The sequence below is a fragment of the Hypanus sabinus genome, chromosome 5, assembly GCF_030144855.1.
Source record: "Hypanus sabinus isolate sHypSab1 chromosome 5, sHypSab1.hap1, whole genome shotgun sequence".
Taxonomy (NCBI): domain Eukaryota; kingdom Metazoa; phylum Chordata; class Chondrichthyes; order Myliobatiformes; family Dasyatidae; genus Hypanus; species Hypanus sabinus.
The window spans coordinates 59,221,589-59,241,147 of NC_082710.1; positions in this window are offsets into that span (position 1 = coordinate 59,221,589).

Consider the following 19,559-nt stretch of genomic DNA (forward strand, 5'->3'; position numbering starts at 1 on the left):
TGCTTTGAACGGTGACTAATGGGCACTTCAAATGGTGAAGTGGAGTTGAACACCGGCTCCCCCACTCCCGCTCCTGTCTTGAAGTTTCTTCGCATTGAGGACACCGGAGTGTGCGCTCACTTCCCGTTTTGTCTATAACTTTGCAGCATACACCAACAATTCAAACAAAATCTGACACATTAACATTGAACCCTAATATTCAATGGGGAGACTCAAATTTAACACTGAGACTGGAAGTGAGTGCATATAGTGTAAGCAGGCCTTTAAGTCAAATGATAACAGATGACCCACACCTCAAGTTTTAATAACAGTGTTTTTGTCCTATTACCACTATCTTTTTAAATCACCCTGGAAAATGTAACACTATCTTGGACTACACAGTAAATATTACTCTTTCACAATCATTATATATTGTATTGAAATGTTGTGCAGAAACGTCGAGGAGGCTTGACCCAAACATAGAGCAACAAAATCAATTTAGCGTTGAGCTATCAATTTCGTAATAAGCTACAAAATTTGCAGTTTTGTCGCCCCAAGGGGGACACAAAACAAGAGAGAACAGCTGCTTAACACAACAAGGCAACAAGGTAGGAATAATCCAAAAAGGACAAATAGGACATACATGGTAAATGGTAGGGCATTGAAGAATGCAGTAGAACAGAGGAATAATGGTGCATAGTTCCCTGAAGGTGGAATCTCATGTGGATAGGGTGGTGAAGAAAGCTTTTGGTATGTTGGCCTTTATAAATCAGAGCATTGAGTATAGAAGTTGGGATGTAATGTTAAATTTGTACAAGGCGCTGGTAAGGCCGAATTTGGAGTACTGTGTACAGTTCTCATCACCGAATTATAGGAAAGATGTCAACAAAATAGAGAGAGTACAGAGAAGATTTACTAGAATGTTACCTGGGTTTCAGCACCCAAGTTACAGGGAAAGGCTGAACAAGTTAGGTCTTTATTCTTTGGAACGTAGAAGGTTGAGGGAGGACTTGATAGAGATATTTAAAATAATGAGGGGGATAGATCAAGTTGACGTGGATAGGCTTTTTCCATTGAGAGTAGGGGAGATTCAAACAAGAGGACATGATTTGAGAGTTAGGGGGCAAAAGTTTAAGGGTAACATGAGGGGGAGTTTCTTTACTCAGAGAGTGGTAGCTGTGTGGAACGAGCTTCCAGTAGAAGTGGTAGAGGCAGGTTTGGTATTGTCAATTTAAAGTAAAATTGGATAGGTATATGGACAGGAAAGGAATGGAGGTTTATGGGCTGAGTGCGGGCCACTAGGACAAGTGAGTATAAGCGTCAGCATGGACTAGAAGGGCCAAAATGGCCTGTTTCCGTGCTGTAATTATTATATGGTTATATAGTTATAAGGTAACTGAAGGCTAGGAGCAATTAATTGGTTAAGGCCAGCTAGTTCGATGAACAAGGACTGTGGAGAGCTGGGTTTAAAATGGCTGCAGGTGACGAGTTGCCGGCAAAGAGCAGACGACTCCTGTTCGCTGGGTGGGGACTGGAAGGTTACTGCCTGTGCAGACCTGCCAGGTGCTTATTTTAAACACACAGTGTTTTACAGATGCTAGAAATCAGCATCTAGAGAAATGATCTATGGATACAGTTGACAGAATGGGCCAAAACCTTTCATCAAGACTGGAAAGGAAGGGGGAGGAAAGTTGAGGGAAGGGGAAGGAGGACAAGCTAGAGGGTGATTGGTAAAGCCAGATAGGTGGAAAAGGCTGGAGAAGAAGGAATCTGATAGCAGAGGAGAGTGGACCTTAGGAGAAAGGGAAGAAGGAGGAATACCAGGTGGAGGAGGGGGCAGTGGGGGATGATAGGCAAGTGAGGAAAAGAGGTAAGAGATTAGAATGAGGAATAGAAGACTGTGGAATGGGGAATCGATGTTCTTGCCATCAGATTAGAGGCTACCTTGATGAAATATGAGATGTTAATCCTCCAACCTGACAATGTTTATTTTGCACATAATTAAATTATGTAAAAATTTATGTTAAATTATGTTGCCATACATTTATCTTCATCTTGTAACATAATGTGCTGTTGCTACAAAAACCTAATATTCTTGGAATCTGTGCCATTTAATGTACGCCTATACCTATGACAATGACAAATTTGAACTTGAACAGAACACTGTGGTGGACTAGACACAGTGCCCATGGTTCTAAAACAGGCAGGTTAGGATTAAATAGCATCACTATCATTTTGTACCCCCACCTGAGATGCACAGCTCAGTAGCACGAGTGAAAATGTTCATCAATAAACTTGGAAAATTGGCAAGTGTTAGAAGTGAAGGGCAGAGGACCTTTAGAGGTCTTGGCCTGTTAAAAGAGCGATCTATAAGAGCCCAAGAAGAAAATCTGCTCTTAACATGAACAGCGCACATTCACCATTATCTGTCTAAATGACAGCTCTCAGCACATAAGATTACAGAGATGCCAAAGATTGCTTTTTGTAATCAAAAAGGCTAATAGATTATGTTAGGCTCACTGAGGCTAGAAGACAAGGCAATGGAGGTTTGTTTCAGTCCTATATAACACTTGTCAGATCAGATTGAGATCACTGTGCTTTGGGATGCCACTTCTGGAAAGGGATATTTTCCCAGGGGTTTTGTGCAAATACAAAACTTGGAGGATGTGAGGAAAAGAGTATGCAAAAATTCTATTTATACCAGGATTCAGAAAAGATAAGGGGTGACCTAATTGTTTTTAAAACATTTCCCCTCATGTGGAAATGCAGGACACGAGAGTAAAATATTAAAATTATACCTGAACCATTTAGGAATAAAACCAAGGAAAATGTTTGACCTAGAAAGCAGTGAACATCTGGAACTGCCTTCACAAAACTAGTTGTGAATACTGGATTAATTGAGATCCTTTGATCGTGTAACTGTTTTTATACAGAACATAGAATCTAGAAATCTACAGCACATTACAGGCCCTTCGGCCCACAATGTTGTGCCAGCCATGTAACCTACTCTAGAAACTGCCTAGAATTTCCCTACCACATAGCCCTCTGTTTTTTCTAAGCTCCATGTACTGTACATATCTAAGAGTCTCTTAAAAAAAGACCCTATTGTATCTGCCTCTATCACCTTCCATGCACCCGCCACTCTCTGTGCGTAAAACTTACCTCTGACATCCCTCTTATACTTACTTCCAAGCACCTTAAAAAACTATACCCCTTTGTGTTAGCCATTTCACCCTGGGAAAAAGCCTCTGGCTATCCACATGATCAATGCCTCTCATCATCTTGTACAATTTTATCAGGTCACCCCTCATCTTCTGTTGCTCCAAGAAGTGGCCAAGTTCACTCATTCTATTCTTGTAAGTATGCTCTCCTGTTTCTTAATGTTTTGAGATGCAGCATGTACATAGGCCCTTCTGGTCCTCTGAGCCAGGCTGCCCAGAAATCTCCAACTTAACCCTAGCCTAATCATAGGACAATTTACAACCAATTAATCTGGTATGTCTTTGGACTGTTGGAGGAAACCAGAACATCTAGAGAAACCCACGAATTCCATGGCGTGGGTGTGCAGACTCCTTACAGATGATGTCCGCACTGAACTTTGAACTCCATGCTCTGAGCTGTAATAGTTGTCGCCCAGGAAGGAGATTTAAAGTGTCTAACCTTAAGGTGAGTTAAAGATTCTTATTGTGAAGTGTTAAACTTTTAAGGCATAAAGAAGCGGTGTTCATGTCCAGTCTTTTTTTCATGAAGTATGACACTTGACATTACTGAAACATAAGGGAACTTAAGGAAATGAAGTAGAAAGTTGTGGCAGTGCTTTTGGGAAGAAAATCAAGAAAGTAATTGTCAATCTTCACAATTTAAAAAAAAGCAATGTTGATGTAAATGAATGAAAACTGATTGAAGCAAATGAGCTGGAAATCCAAGAAGAAACAATCCTATAAAGTGACTCCCATACATAAAGAGCCACTTAATGAAAACAGCAGCATAGGAAGATCAAAACGAATAGTGGATGCAAATATTAGACAGAATAATCAGTGATGCTACTTTATTAAAATCCATGCATAAATCAAAAGGACAGGGTTGCATTACAAGATTAGCAATAATGTGTACCATTATGTATAAAACACATGAAGTAACTTTGTGAGTAAAATAGATGCAGAAGCATTATCAAGCTGAACCACATCAAAAGATGGGGCGAATGATCACCAGATTGTTAAAAGGGGTCAGGACTGTGGTCTGGTCACCAACCTTGGAACGATGAGAGTACAAGAAGCCAAAGTTGGAGATTGTGAGTGCTTGGGAAAGTTGTAATACTGGAAGAAATTACAATGATCGGGAACAGAAAGGTCCACAGTACAATAACTTCTCAATACTGAAAATAAAAATTTTATGGTGATAAAAAAAACTCTCATTTAGAAATTGAAGCTTACTGATTTTAATCAGTGATTTCTTCTTTTCCCAAAGAAAGATTTTATTGCAATAATCATTAAAAGCTCAAGATTCATAAACTGGAAATAACTGAGATAAGCATTAGAAGCGCAGTAAGATTTTTATTTTGATAGCTGCCTTTTTATTCAAAGGGCTGGAAGCAGTGTGCTTCTGAATCAGACAGCATAATAATTTCCTTTACACTGATCAAATGAGCACCAGCAAACACTGAAATCATAAATACTGAGCTGAATGGGAAGAGATAAAGGTAAACTGCAAGTCAATCTGTGTGTATAAGTCAGTTGTGATGTTTCAGGCAGATGAGATTCAGCATAAGCAGCAGTGAAGAAATGAAAAGACAGGTAAAATCTGATAAGTAGACATAGGCTGGTGGACAGAGAGTGGGTTGGAAGAAGGATCACTAAATATCTGTACATCATCTCTTCCCCTTTTATTTCATTAGTTTCCCTTATTTAGTGAAGTATCTGCTTAATGAACTACCTATTTAGTGTCTGGCTCTAATACTATATGGTGGTATAGAAAATGAGTAAGTAGACTGGTAATCTGGAAAACTGGACCAATAACTCTCATTGTGGTTGCTGGAGATTTAAAACTAAGTTAATTGAACATTATTGATTAAAAATATAGTTTTATTAACTATGATTGAAATCAGTCTGGTTTACTTAATTGGGGGAGCGGATAACTTCATTGTCCAGCTCCACTCTGTCTGCCGCGCCAGAAGGGATTTCCTAGTGGTCATCCATTTCAATTCCACTTCACATTCTGACCCCAACATACTGGTCCGAAATGGCCTTTGCCACTACCAGGCCATGGCCAAATGGGACTTCGAGGAATAATACCTCATATTCAACCTGAGCAGTCTCTAATCTCACAGCATGAACATTAAATTCTCAATCTTCTGGTAACTGCTCCCTCTCTGTCCCTTCTCCTCCCCCCTTTTTTAATTTCTTTATTCTCTCACCTCCTGATCCAATGACCCCATCGCCCTCTGTTTTTTCTCTCCTCCACCTTCTCCCTCTCCATCTGCCCATCACCAGTTACACTGGTTCCCCCTCTCCACTTCTCTCCATCTCCAGTTTCCTCTCCTGTCAGATTCCATCATCTTCAGGCCTTTGTCATTTCCACCTGTCCCTCAAATCTTCTGTCATCATTTGTGCCCTCATTCAATTGCTATCCTCTCACCAGGATCCACATTTCACCTGCTATCTCTTGCTTTTTATGTTGGCTATCTTCCACCTTTCTTTCCATTCCTCTTGAAGGATCTCAACCTGAAATGTTGACTCTCCATAGATGCTGCCTGACTTGCTGAGTTCCTCTTGTGCCTTGTAATAATGTTGCTCCAGGTTCCAGTCTCTCACATCTCCCTCTCGTTCACTTAATTCCTTTGTGCAAGGAAATCAGCCAGTCTTCTCCATCCCCAGAAATGACCTAACATGCCATTCAGTTGTATCAAAACACACAGGCAAAGTATAACAGGAATAAAGTGACGGTGACATCTGAAAAGATTTCCCCGGACAGGCCAACTCTGTAAAGTGTGAAGCTTGCTTTGCGGGTGTGAGTCCTTCTTCCTTATCTTGTCTCACCACACTCAAAGAAGTGCAGCAGTGGAAGCAAATATATACAGAGTGTGGACTTCATGCGGAATCTGAGATGAATGTAATCCAATTAATATTGTGAAGTTTCCTAATACCCTTTTATCGCTCGATGGATGAACTGTTAATTATTAAGTAGCAACAGCAGTGTTGAGTGTGCACAAAGGCTGACTCGGCATCTGGAGAAGCATATCAGCAGATTTCCCCTGTGCAGCTGATACAATAATAAATGTGAAGAAGCAGCCACCTCGGTGTTCAGGGAAGCAGCAGATGAACCAATCCAAGCGCAGAGTAACTGTCCCAATATTTCTTCCGTGCGCAAGGCAATTAAGGTCACAGGGAACATGGGGTAAATAAAGGAGGGAATTATGCTTTTGTTTAATATGATTAACATACAATGAAGGGCTCATGAAAAATCATACATTCAGAGAGGGGTTTAAAGCAGAAAGAGGTAAGTGTTTAACTTGCCAGCAGAACGTTGACTGATTGCTTGAGGATCTGTGCGTGGCAGACGTAGGCAATGTTAGATCCATCACAGAATGAGCCTTTGTGACACGTAACCCTAGCTAGCCAGTAGTTCTGGAGAATGGAGCCTTTTCTCTATGCTTCAGAGAAAATTAAAAATGCATTTGAATCAACACACACACACTCAAAATCCTGGAGGAACTCAGCAGATCAGGCATCATCCGTGGAAATGACATTTTGGGCTGAGACCCTTCTTCAGGACTGAGAAGGGGGAAGATGCAAGAATAAAAAGGTAGTGGAAGGGGAAGGAGGCTAGCTGGAAGTTGATAGGCGAAGCCATTTATGCGGGATGAATAAAGGGCTGGAGAAGAAGGAATCTGATAGGATAGGTGAAAGGAAAGGAAGAGGGGACCCAGGGGGAAGTTATAGGCAGGTGAGAAGAAGTAAAAGGTTAGCCTAGGGAATAGAGGAAGTAGGTGGGGATTTGTTTACTGAAAGGAGAAATCAAATTTATTATGCTGTTAAACATGCTCTGTATACTTTCCATGATCAGAATACTGCATCTCACACAGGTATAAGGGAAGATGTGAAAATTGCCATTTTAGTCCTGTAACAAAATGTGCAAATGTAACTATTCTATTTGACAATGAGACTGAATGAAATCAATGGAGATAGATGCAGAGGAAGAGAGAAAGGCACATGGAATCAAATTTCAATGAGAGATAAGTAATAATTTTCTCATGCCCTAAGACAGAAAAGATTTGGAAGTTTGAGGGCAAACAGACCTCAGCTCAAAATAGTTTTATAAACCTGGTGAATGCAGGGTTGGGAAGTAAGATATTTTAGGCTGACACATTAATTCTCCAGTAATCCTGAGACACAGTAAACCACAGCCTTGCTATTGGTATTGGTTTATTATTGTCACATGTACCAAGATACAGGGAAAAGCTTGGCTTTCTTACTGTTCAGCTGATCAAAACCATTAGACAAGTTAAAACAAATCAATGCTGAATAAAGTGTAAGAGCTACAGAGGAAATATTGGGTACCACTATTAAGATGCTATTACCACTCAGGGTGTCGGAAGTTCAATTCCAGTACTGTCTGTAAGGAGTTGTCCCCATTACCATTGGGTTTCCTCTAAATGCTCTAGTTTCCTCCCACAGTCCAAAGATGTACCTTTTAGGAAGTTAGTTGGACATCATAAATCGTCCCGTGATTAGGCTAGTGTTAAATAGGAGGGTCGCCGAGCTAAACGGGTTTGTTCCGTACTGTACCTCTAAACAGATAAAATAAACATAAGCAATAAAATGTAGATCATGCTAAGTAGATAATAAGGTCACAAGTCCTTCTTATTGTACAAGAGGTCTGTTCAAGAGTCTGATAACAGTGGGATGAGCACTGTCACGGAGCCTGGTGTTACGTGCTTTCAGGCTTTTGTATCTTTGACCAATAGGAGAGGGGAGTAAAGAGGATGTCCGGGTGGGTGGGGGCTTTGGTTATGCTAGCTAACAAGAAGTAGAGCCAGCATCTCTAGAGAATTCCATAATTGTTTCTGTGATGTGCTGAGCTGCGTCAAAAGCTCTGCAGTTTCTTGTGGTCATGTGCAAAAATTTGCCATACCACGCTGTTATGCATCTGGATAGAATGCTTTCTATGGTGTATTGATTTAAAAAGCCTTTTCCTCAACTTCAGCTCCCCGAGAACTTTGACAGCGACCAATTTTTTAAAATGTAGAAGATTGTGAGGAAATTTTGATACGGTAAATGCAAGCAGGTGTTTTCCATTGAGGTTGGATGGGACTACAGCCAGAGGTCATAGCTTAAGGGTGAAAGGTGAGAAGTTTAAGGAGAACATGAGGGGAAATTTCTTCACTCAGAGGGTTGTGAGAGCATGGAATGACTGCTAGCACAAGTGGTGCATGCAAGTTCGATTTCAACATTTAAGAGAAGTTTGGATAAGCTCTTGGATAGTAAGGGTATGGCGAAGGTCATTAGAAGTAGGTAGTTTAAATGTTTTTAACATGGACTAGATGGCCAAAAGGCCTATATCCGCGCTGTACTTCTCCATCACTCCTTGACTGGAAATGTTGACATTACGGACCTTCAGGGTATTAGGATCTTGGCTGATAATGAACTCTAGGCTAGGGAAGAAAATATTTTGTCTTAATTGAAAAATACTCTTAAATTAGTTTATTTTGTTTGGACCATCAGTCTACACAACTTTACAGAATCATTGCAAATACAGAATACACATTCAGGAGGACCTTCAAATGAAAACACCAAAGGAAAATTATTGTTATAACACAAAAGAGATGGATCAATATGTTGACATTCACAGGTATTCGCGTTATGATGACAGCTAGTCTTTGGTTCCATGGTTAGTCTCGAAGCAATTTAGTTAGCCTCCCTGCAAGGTACAGAGCACCAAAGTCATTTTGTGATGTGAAAAAAACTTGGAGTGAGTGCATTGCTCAGTGATTACCTCAAGTTAATGCAAAATAAAACCTGCCCTCACACTGTTCTGGTCCTAGAAAACCCCTGTGGATTCCAAAATATACATGCAACACAACTGAAGGACCAACCCTCATGAACTGAGCAATGAAATAGAAAATGAGGCAAATCAGTTTCTTCTTGGCAACACATCCATTTGAGCTGTCTCCAATTCAATACTGTATATAATGAGCACAAAAGCAGAAGATGAATAAATCTTTTAATCATTTAATAAAGTGCAAGTATTTCAGTTTAACAATATTGTTATGTAACATCTTAAGAGAATTGGCTTTGTAAGAAAATTTGTTATTTTTAAAGGTATGTGTAGGTGAAACATTTCCTCATGCAGCCATTGTGACAAACCTTGATTGAACACACTCATATCATATTCTTTTATCAATAGCTATCTTTGAAACACAGCTCTTGTCTTGGTAATGCAACCACTTAAACTGGCAGCCATGTGATGATAATGGTTCAAGGAACCAAGCTTCAGAATATGTTAATAAATTAAATTGCTTCTTAATCAGTTTCAGGCTTGCTCCTGAACACATTGCAATTCCAGTGATACCTGCAGGAGCTGATATACGTCTTTTAAAATGTTATCTCATTAAATAATCCTCCAAAACCCCAAATAAAAAAAATATTCATGAAAATCCCAATACTTTTAGTAATTTAGCTGATGTAGCTGCCACTTTAACATCATCGAGAATTTATATTTTATCAAAGTTATTCCTAAGGCACTTTCCTGTTAACTTTTACAGCTCTTTGCACATGGAAGGCAACAATGCAGGGAATCAGCAGCCACTTGTAATGTTCAGAAAACCAGAGTAAAATGCAAACAGTATACAAATAATCCGAGCAAGTTCTTGAATTTAGCACTCTGTAATGATCTCAGATAGACAGATACTGAATATTTCAAAATAGGATCTCAGGGTTTTTTCCCAGAATAGAGAAAGTTTGATGACCAATGTCAGGAAGTGGCACTTGACACAAAAGAACCAACCCCTTGAATGCACATCTAGATGGAATAAGAGTCAAAAAAAAGCCTGATTGATCAAGAGATAATGGCTTTTCATGATGTGAAATTGTTTAGTAGTACTGTATAACATAGCAGAAGCCAAGTGATTGTCCTTATATATATCCTTTTGAGATAGGTCAAATTGTGCTCGATTTAGCCTGCTGCCCAACTTATTCCCTCAGCCCTTTTCTTTCTCTTTCTACTATTATTTTGTTACTATATTGCAGTTTGTTGAGCCCAACATAAAACTCACGATCTACTGCCATCTCCACAAAGTCCACAAGAACCTCAGGATGATATTACGCATGGTGGTGAGGGAATTGCCTGTGATGTATTGGGCTGAATCTGCAGCTTCTTTTAATCCTGTGCATTTAAATTGCTGTACCAGTTGATAATACTTTTAAAAGTACATCTGCAGAGGTCTGTATTCTCGATTAGATGCCAAACTTTCTTAACCATCTTTTCTCTAAGATAATGCTGAGCTGGGACCTGTGTTGATTTGCAGTTCAGATTTAATAATAGACTCAAGAGCTACTGCAAATGCTGGAAATATAGAGCAAAACACACAATGTACTGGAGCTCAGCAGATCAGGCAGCATCTATGGATGGGAATAAAATGTCAATGTTTCAGGCCAAGATCTTTCATCAAGACAGGACCTGAATGTAGAAGATTGAGAGGAGATTTGATAGAGGTATACAAAATTATGAGGTGTATAGATAGGGTAAATGCAAGTAGGCTTTTTCCACTGCAGTTGGATAGGACTACAACCAGAGGTCATGGGTTAAGGGTGAAAGGTGAGGAGCTTAATGGGAACATGAAGGGACATTTCTTCACTCAGAGGGTCATGAGGATGTGGAATGAGCTGCCAGATCAAGTGGTGGGTGCGAGCTTGATTTAATTGTTTAAGAGAAGTTTGGATAGGTCCATGGACGGTAGGAGTATGGAGGACAATGGTCCCAGTGCAGGTCATTGGTAGTAGGTAGCTTAAATGTTTACAGCATGGACTAGATGAGCCAAAGGGCCTGTTGCTCAATTTCTCTATGACTCCTTGACTGGAAATGTTGATCTTATGGAGCTTCACGGTATTAGGATCTTGGCTCCTCCAGAACATTGTGTGTATTGCTCAGATTTAATTGTTCTTTGATTGTTTAATTGTTTAACTTGTAATTGATTTTTAGCTTCATAAGGATTGCTTTAGGGACAGAGAGGGAAGTTAAGGGTCAGGTTAAGGGTTAAGGACAGAGATGTGGATGTGGTGGAATTGGAAGTCAGGCCAGAGTTTCCACTCCATGTTCAAAAATCTGTGACACAGACTTTGGACATTTGTGGTTAGATGTTGGTCGTTGGACTGGCTGAGAATGGATGATATGCCCCCTGGTCAATGAGCTGACAGCAGCTTCTGGAGTCAGAGATCTGTGCGACAGGAGGAGCAAGTTCCATTCACCTCCCCACCCCCACCCCCCAGTTCACAAATTGATGAAATTGAAGTCTAAGGCCTACTGTTCAAGGTCCCATCATTGGTGAGTCTGGCATTCATGGCCTAGTGTTCAGTGATCAGCATGTTCTCGGATCAATGACACGGATCAGATTGGAAGTCCAGAAGTTGAGGACTGTAATTCTCTAAGTCCACTGGGGAGGCTGAAGCCCAGTGTTTGCAGATCTGAGTCTGCGTCTACTGAAGACTGGAGGCTAGAGGCCTGCCCTGGTGTATGTGGATGGGTAAGAGGGAGGAATGGGGCTAGATTTTGCTGTTGTTTTCTTGCTTGTCTTCTGTGTTGTTATGCTGAGCATTGTGAGCATGTTATATTGTCACCACAATTTGTGGCGAGTCTTGGAGACTGCCTTTGGGTGTGTTGGTTATTAATGCAAATGTTTTACCGAACATCTGATAAATAAACTTGAATCTGGAAGTAAGCAAAGACAATAACTTTACTTACTTGGTTCAGAGCAGGAGGTTCTACTGACCAGCATGTTGAATTAGACACAATTTACAAATGATTGGGACCAAGTGGTGAGCCATGGACACCCGAGGAACCAAAGCACGTATCGACCAGGTATACAGGCCAGCGGAGATCTCTCAGCTAACTGGTTGGTCAGGATCCAGAAGCGACTAACGGCCAGCACTGCAGCCAACCAATCAGAATTGCAGACACTTGACAGAAACAACACTCAATTGCGCATTGATGATGTCACCTTGTCTGCTGATGAAATGTTTGCAACCTAACCTCCAGGCTGGCTCGCAACTCTTCAAACAAACATAGGCCTGTGTTTGGTTTTGTGTTCTGGGCCTTGGAACGAAGGCCTTAATTACACTCAGTCAGGCATCTTTATTCACACACCAGACAGCAGTCGTGTTATTCCAAGCTCTATTCCATTAACAGATTACTACACAGAATCAGAATCAGGTTTAATATCACCGGTATACGTTGTGAAATTTGTTGTCTTTGTAGCAGCAGTACAATGCAATACATAATAATGGAAAATATATTTGAATTACAGTAGTACAAAAATAAAAATTAAAAAGTAGTGAGGTAGTGTTTGTGGTTTCAATATCCATTCATAAATCAAATGGCAGAGGAAGAAGATGGTCCTGAATTGCTGAGTGTGCATCTTCAGGCCTCTATACCTCCTTCCTGGTGGTAGCAACGAGAAGAGGGCATGTCCTGGGTGATCTGGGTCCTTCATGGTTGATGCTCCCTTTTTGAGGCATCGCCTTTTTGAAGATGTCCTGGATACTATGGAGGCTCGTGCCCCTGATGGAGCTGACTGAGTTCACAACTTACAGAGGAAGTAAGTTGAAGATCATGAGTTTCTGTTGTGTTCAAAGCACCCGTGGGCAAATATAACTCCCCACTCCTGAGAATCCCGGACCCAAGATTTCTGAAAGTAGATCAGGAGCATAGGAATGGACCACGCATCCAGCCCATTCATAAGTACATGGTGAAAAACATGTACCTCCTCTAAAACTACCCCTCACCCTTTCGAGCACCTCCTGCTATACGTGCAGGAAAACTGCTCTCTGATCTCACAGCTCCGGATAGCCTGATCTCAAGAGACTGCCTGAAAAGAGAACTCAGCAAAATCTATTCTTTGTGAGCAAGCACTGCCTTGATGGGAGTTTTTAAATGAAAACGTTGGGAGTTATTGTTTTCAGCAAATGTGATTTAAAACAGTTATCCCAGGGTGTATGTTTGCTTTACAATCTAAATAAGAATCCTATTTGAAATTTATAATCTGAATTGCACTCAATTTGTTAGTGCAATTAATGAATATGTGCAAAGTATATCATTCCTTTTGGACGAGGATATATATTCATCTATTTTTGAATTGTATCATCAATATCATTGCCATACGCATCCCTTACTGTTATTAATGGAACACTCACTAGGTGAGGATGCTAGGGACCCAAGTGCTGGAATATCCGAGATTAGAAATGAGACATGGTTTTGAGACTGAGATGTGAACAGGATTCTTGGTTTGCTGCTAGAAGAAAACCTAATGAGAATTTGAACCAGACAGAAATCCTAAATGCAATTGCAGACTGAACCAAATTTGAGATGGCAATTGAGCACTGAGCCTGAGTTTAGGTGCTCTTCAAATATCCAACCCTGGTGGTACCGTAATGTGGCCACCAATTAGCATAGCGGGCCTGAATCTTTAAGGGGACTGTGCCAGTTAACCATACTCCAGAGAATCGGAGCTTCTAAACCCCAGAGGCCAGCACATTTGGGTGTGTACAGTAGCAAGCTAGATTAACAATCTGCCTGAGTGAAATGTAAAATAAACTGGGGTATTATCCTCCAGAACAGGAATGGTCTGGGATTCCTTTGACAGTCCAATTTCAGCGTAAGTGAGGTGGCAGAATCACACAATTTCTAACTGCATTCCAGCAGTGATGGCTATCCAGATATCCAGTGGCAGTGGCTTATGTTGGGTTACAGATGAGATCTATGGCTCTGACAGTTTGTCTAAGCTTGGGTTTCATAATAAAGGGTGAACAGTAGTGTAGTAGTTAGCACAACGCTTTACAGTACTGGTGACCTGGTTTCAATGCTCACCGCTGACTGCAAGGAGTTTGTACTTTCTTCCTGTGATCATGTGGGTTTCCTCTGGGTGCTCCAGATTCCTCCCACACTTCGAGGATGTACTGGTTGGCAGGTTAATTGGTCATTGTAAATTGTCCCATGATTAGGCTAGGATTAAATTGGGAGATCGCTATGCGGCATGGCTCAATTAAAAAAAAAAAGTAATTTTAATTCTCTTGAAGTAGAAGGAGGCCATTCAGCCCATTGATTCTGTGCTGACTCAGAAAATTCCCATTCGCACACTTATTTCCTCTTACGCACACAATGCTGGAGGAACTCAGCAGGTCAGGGAGCAAAACTGGAAAGCATTAAACAGTCAATGTTTTGGGCTGAGACCCTTCATCAGGACTAGTAAGAGAGGGGATAGAAGTCAGAATAAAAAGGTGGTGGTGGTAGGTGTGGGGAGGGTGGAAGGAGCTACTCCAAAAGTTTAAATGCAGCAGTTACACTTTGGTATCCTTCCTTATTGACATAAGTTGGACCCATGATCTTTGTTAAACACTCATGTGTAGTTATTGAATTATTTAGTTGCTGTTATGTCTCCTCAAAGAGATGTACTGCTGACATTTGCAGAACTGCTGAGAAAACCAGTGAGCTGTAAGTGCAAAGAAGGTTACCAAGGGATGGATAGCAAAATAAGGAATGTCTCTGTAAGGCTGAGTGCAGGGTTGCCATGGGAATAACTTACCAGTTCTGATGAAGGGTCTTTGACTTGAAATGTAAACTTTGTTTCTCTTGATGGTAACAATGACAGAAATCTTTATTTGTGTCTCTATGAATCATACATGTTTCTTATGAAGGAAATGGCCACAGAAGCAGTCGGATCTGCTCATTGATTCCATTTTTTTCTATTTTATAATAAAATATATCCTTCCTGTTCATCTGACTTCCACAAACTTCACCTAGGATTGCTTACAATGGATGATGACTCTATTCTGTAATATAGATAACGTCCAACATGATGGAAGTAAACTGAAGAGTCTGAAGCTGCCATCACCTTTAAGGAAAGGCCTGGAGTGTCTGAACCTGGCTTGCTGCTCAGTCTGGTAACCTGGGATACTACCTGTTGGACCTAACTTCACTGGAAGTGAAGCTCAACCTGCACTGTCTCACGTGAAGTATTTAATGAAAAAGTAAAATTAATTAAAAGATATAATTTGAGATGCCTAAAATAAGTTAATGAATGATTAAAAACAAAATAAAATTAAATAACACAAGTCGATATTTACTTTTTGAAAAGCACTGAAACATTAGAAGCAGGAGTGGGAATAGGCCACCGACCTGCTGTACTATTCAATATGACTATGGCTGATGCACACTGGTGTCAACTCTCTTCTCTACCCATTTCTTATAGCCCTCAATTCTCCAATCTATCAAACGGTTATCTTCATTACTTCTGCTGACCTTGCCTCCACAATCTTCTGGAGTAGAAAATCACAGGAATTTGTTAACCTTTGCAAGAAATTCCTACATACCTCCATGTTAAATGACTACCCACTTATCATGTAAGCATGTTCCCTTTGCTTATCCTTATCAAGTAAGTGGGCTTGCCATCCCAGTGGTAGATCACCCTGCCATAAAACTCAGTCAACAACCTTTCTTTCTCCCTTTAGTGGCTGTTCCAGTAGTGGAATGGGAGGCTGGAAATATTGGTATTTCATCTCCAGCTTGCATTGGAGTCCTGTGCAGAGGTCCAGTTCTTGAAGGGGTCCAATTGACTGACAGCCGGCCGTCAGCAGTATTCAACCCAACATAACAGTACTGTAGCGGTGCGCTACACGCAGCGCTAAAATTACGACACGGAGTTGGTAACTGCAGTCGAAGGAAAAACTTTATTCGAAATCCTCAGCCTCACTTTTAAGCCTCTCTCGACCTGCCCCCCGTGGCGCAGAGGCTCCAAAGCTCTGTGCTCGCAAACCCCCGTAGGCTATCTAATTGTGAGCCGGTTCGGATGTGCCAGGAAATGGGTCGCCACATAACCCCCCCACCCCCAGAACCGGCGATACACCCCCCCTATGTCCACAGTCTGGGCCAGAACCTGCTTGGGAGGTCGGCCTCTGCGCCGAGGTGCCGGAAACTCGGCCAGTTGCGCCAGGTCCACATGGGCCGGTTTGAGATGGTCCACCGTGAAAACCTCCTCTTTCCCCCCAACGTCCAGCACGAACGTGGACCCGTTGTTCCGGAGCACCATAAACGGCCCCTCGTATGGCTGCTGCAGCGGTGGCCGATGCCCGCCCCTTCGTACAAACACAAACTTACAGTTCTGTAGGTCTTTGGGTACGCAGGTCGGGTGCCGCCCGTGCTGTGAAGTGGGTATGGGGGCCAGGTTACCGAGCTTCTCGCGTAGTCTGCCCAGGACTGCTGCGGGATCTTCCTCTTGCCCCCGTGGGGCTGGTAGGAACTCCCCGGGGACAACCAGGGGCGCGCCGTATACCAACTCGGCCGACGAGGCGTGCAGGTTGTCCTTGGGCGCTGTGCAGATGCCGAGTAGGACCCAGGGAAGCTCGTCCGCCCAGTTGGCTCCTCGCCGGCGGGCCATGAGGGCCGACTTCAAGTGACGGTGGAAACGCTCCACTAGCCCGTTCGACTGTGGGTGGTAGGCAGTGGTGTGGTGCAGCTGAGTCCCCAAAAGGCTGGCCATAGCTGACCACAGGCTGGAGGTGAACTGGGCGCCTCTGTCGGAGGTAATGTGGGCCGGTACACCAAAGCGAGATATCCAGGTGACGATCAGGGCTCGGGCGCAAGATTCGGAGGTGGTGTCGGTGAGCGGGACCGCCTCTGGCCATCTTGTGAACCGGTCCACGATAGTCAGGAGGTGCCGCGCTCCGCGTGACACTGGCAGGGGGCCCACGATATCCACATGACTGTGGTCGAAACGCCGATGGGCGGGATGGAACTGCTGCGGTGGGGCTTTGGTGTGCCGCTGCACCTTGGCCGTCTGGCAGTGCATGCACGTTTTGGCCCATTCACTGACCTGTTTGCGGAGTCCGTGCCAAACGAACCTGCTGGAAACCATCCGGACAGTTGTCCGGATGGAGGGATGCGCCAAGTTATGAATGGAGTCGAAAACACGGCGCCGCCAGGCTGTCGGGACGACGGGACGGAGCTGGCCAGTGGTGACGTCACAGAGTAGGGTCTTCTCACCCGGGCCCACGGGGAGGACCTGGAGCTGCAAACCGGAGACTGCGGGTCTGTAACTCGGAATCTCCTCATCCGCCTGCTGCGCCTCTGCCAGTGCCTCAAAGTCTACCCCTTGGGAAAGAGCATGAACGGTAGAGCGAGAGAACGCATCCGCCACAACATTGTCCTTACCCGAGACGTGCCGGACATCCATTGTGTATTCAGAGTTGTAGGACAGGTGGCGTTGCTGGCGGGACGACCAGGGGTCGGATGCTTTCGTAAACGCAAAGGTAAGCGGTTTGTTGTCCGTGAACGCGGTGAAGGGCCGACCTTCTAGGAAGTACCTGAAATGCCAGATTGCCAGGTAGAGCGCCAACAGTTCCCGGTCGAAAGCACTGTACTTGAGCTCGGGTGGCCGCAGGTGTTTGCTGAAAAACGCCAGGGGTTGCCAGCGACCTGCGATGAGTTGCTCCAGCACCCCACCGACTGCTGTGTTAGATGCGTCCACTGTGAGGGTGGTAGGGGTGTCCATTCTGGGATGTACTAGCATCGCGGCGTTCGCCAAAGCTTCCTTCGTTTGAACGAAAGCGGCGGCGGACTCCTCGTCCCAGGTAATGTTCTTGCTCGGACCCGACATCAGGGCGAACATGGGGCGCATGATCTGGGCAGCTGAAGGGAGGAAGCGGCAGTAGAAATTGACCATACCTACGAATTCCTGAAGGCCTTTGATCGTGGTGGGTCGGGGAAAGTGGCGGACCGCATCTACCTTAGCGGGCAGAGGGGTTGCCCCGTCTTTAGTAATCCTGTGGCCCAGGAAGTCAATGGTATCGAGTCCGAACTGGCATTTGGCGGGGTTGATTGTAAGACCGTACTCACTCAGTTGGGCGCAGAGTTGATGGAGGTGGGACAGATGCTCCTGACGACTGCTGCTGGCTATGAGGATGTCATCCAAATAGATGAACGCGAAGTCCAGGTCCTGTCCCACCTCGTCCATTAACCGCTGGAACGTCGGTGTGGCATTCTTCAGGCCGAACGGCATGCGGAGGAACTCGAAAAGGCCAAACGGGGTGATGAGAGCCATGTTGGGGACGTCGTCAGGATGCATCGGGATTTGGTGGTACCCTCGGACGAGGTCTACCTTGGAGAAGATCCGTGCGCCGTGCAGGTTTGCTGCAAAGTCCTGAATGTGCGGCACAGGGTAGCGGTCCGGTGTGGTAGCCTCGTTCAGCCTGCGGTAATCGCCGCACGGTCTCCAGCCTCCCGTCGCTTTGGGCACCATGTGCAGGGGGGAGGCCCATGGGCTGTCGGACCGCCGGATGATCCCCAATTCCTCCATCCTCTGGAACTCCTCCTTCGCCAGTCGGAGCTTGTCCGGGGGAAGCCGCCGAGCGCAGGCGTGGAGGGGTGGTCCCTGGGTCGGGATGTGGTGCTGTACGCCGTGCCTGGGCATGGCCGCTGTGAACTGCGGTGCCAGAACCGATGGGAAATCTGCCAGGGCCCTGGTGAAGTCGTTGTCGGACAGCGTGATGGAGCCGAGGTGAGGGCCTGGCAACTGGGCTGCACCCAGGGAGAACGTCTGAAAGGTCTCGGCGTGTACCAGTCTCTTCCTGGGCAGGTCAACCAGTAGGCTGTGAGCCCGCAAAAAATCCACACCCAGAAGCAGCTGGGCTACGGCGGCCAGTGTGAAGTCCCACGTGAACTGGCTGGAGCCGAACTGTAGCTGCACCTGACGGGTGCCATAGGTCCTTACTGTGCTGCCGTTCATGGCCCTCAGGGGGGGACCCAGTGCCCTGCTGCGGGTGTCGTAACTCGTCGGAGGTAAAACGCTGATCTCAGCCCCAGTATCGACCAAAAAGCGGCGTCCCGACCTGCTATCCCACACATACAGGAGGCTATCCCGATGGCCAGACGCCGTAGCCATCAGCGGCGGCTGGCCCTGGCGTTTCCCGGGAACTTGCAGGGCGGGCGACAACGGCGGGCTTCTGCGCCCCACCGCTAGTGGTAGAAGCACCAGTGTTCATTGGGTCGGGGGTTGGCGGGCTCTGCGGCCGGGCCTGGACTGGTTTGCTGCCGGGAGCGTGGCTGGGAGATCTGTGCGATGGACACCTTTTTGGCGTTCCACAGCAAGTCCGCCCGGGCTGCCACCTTCCGGGGGTCACTGAAATCCGCGTCGGACAGCAGCAGGCGTATGTCCTCGGGCAGCTGCTCCAGGAATGCCTGCTCAAACATGAGGCAGGGTTTGTGTCCGCCGGCCAGAGACAACATCTCATTCATTAATGCCGATGGATGTCTGTCACCCAAGCCATCTGGGTGCAATAAACGGGCAGCCCGCTCGTGCCGTGAGAGTCCGAAAGTCC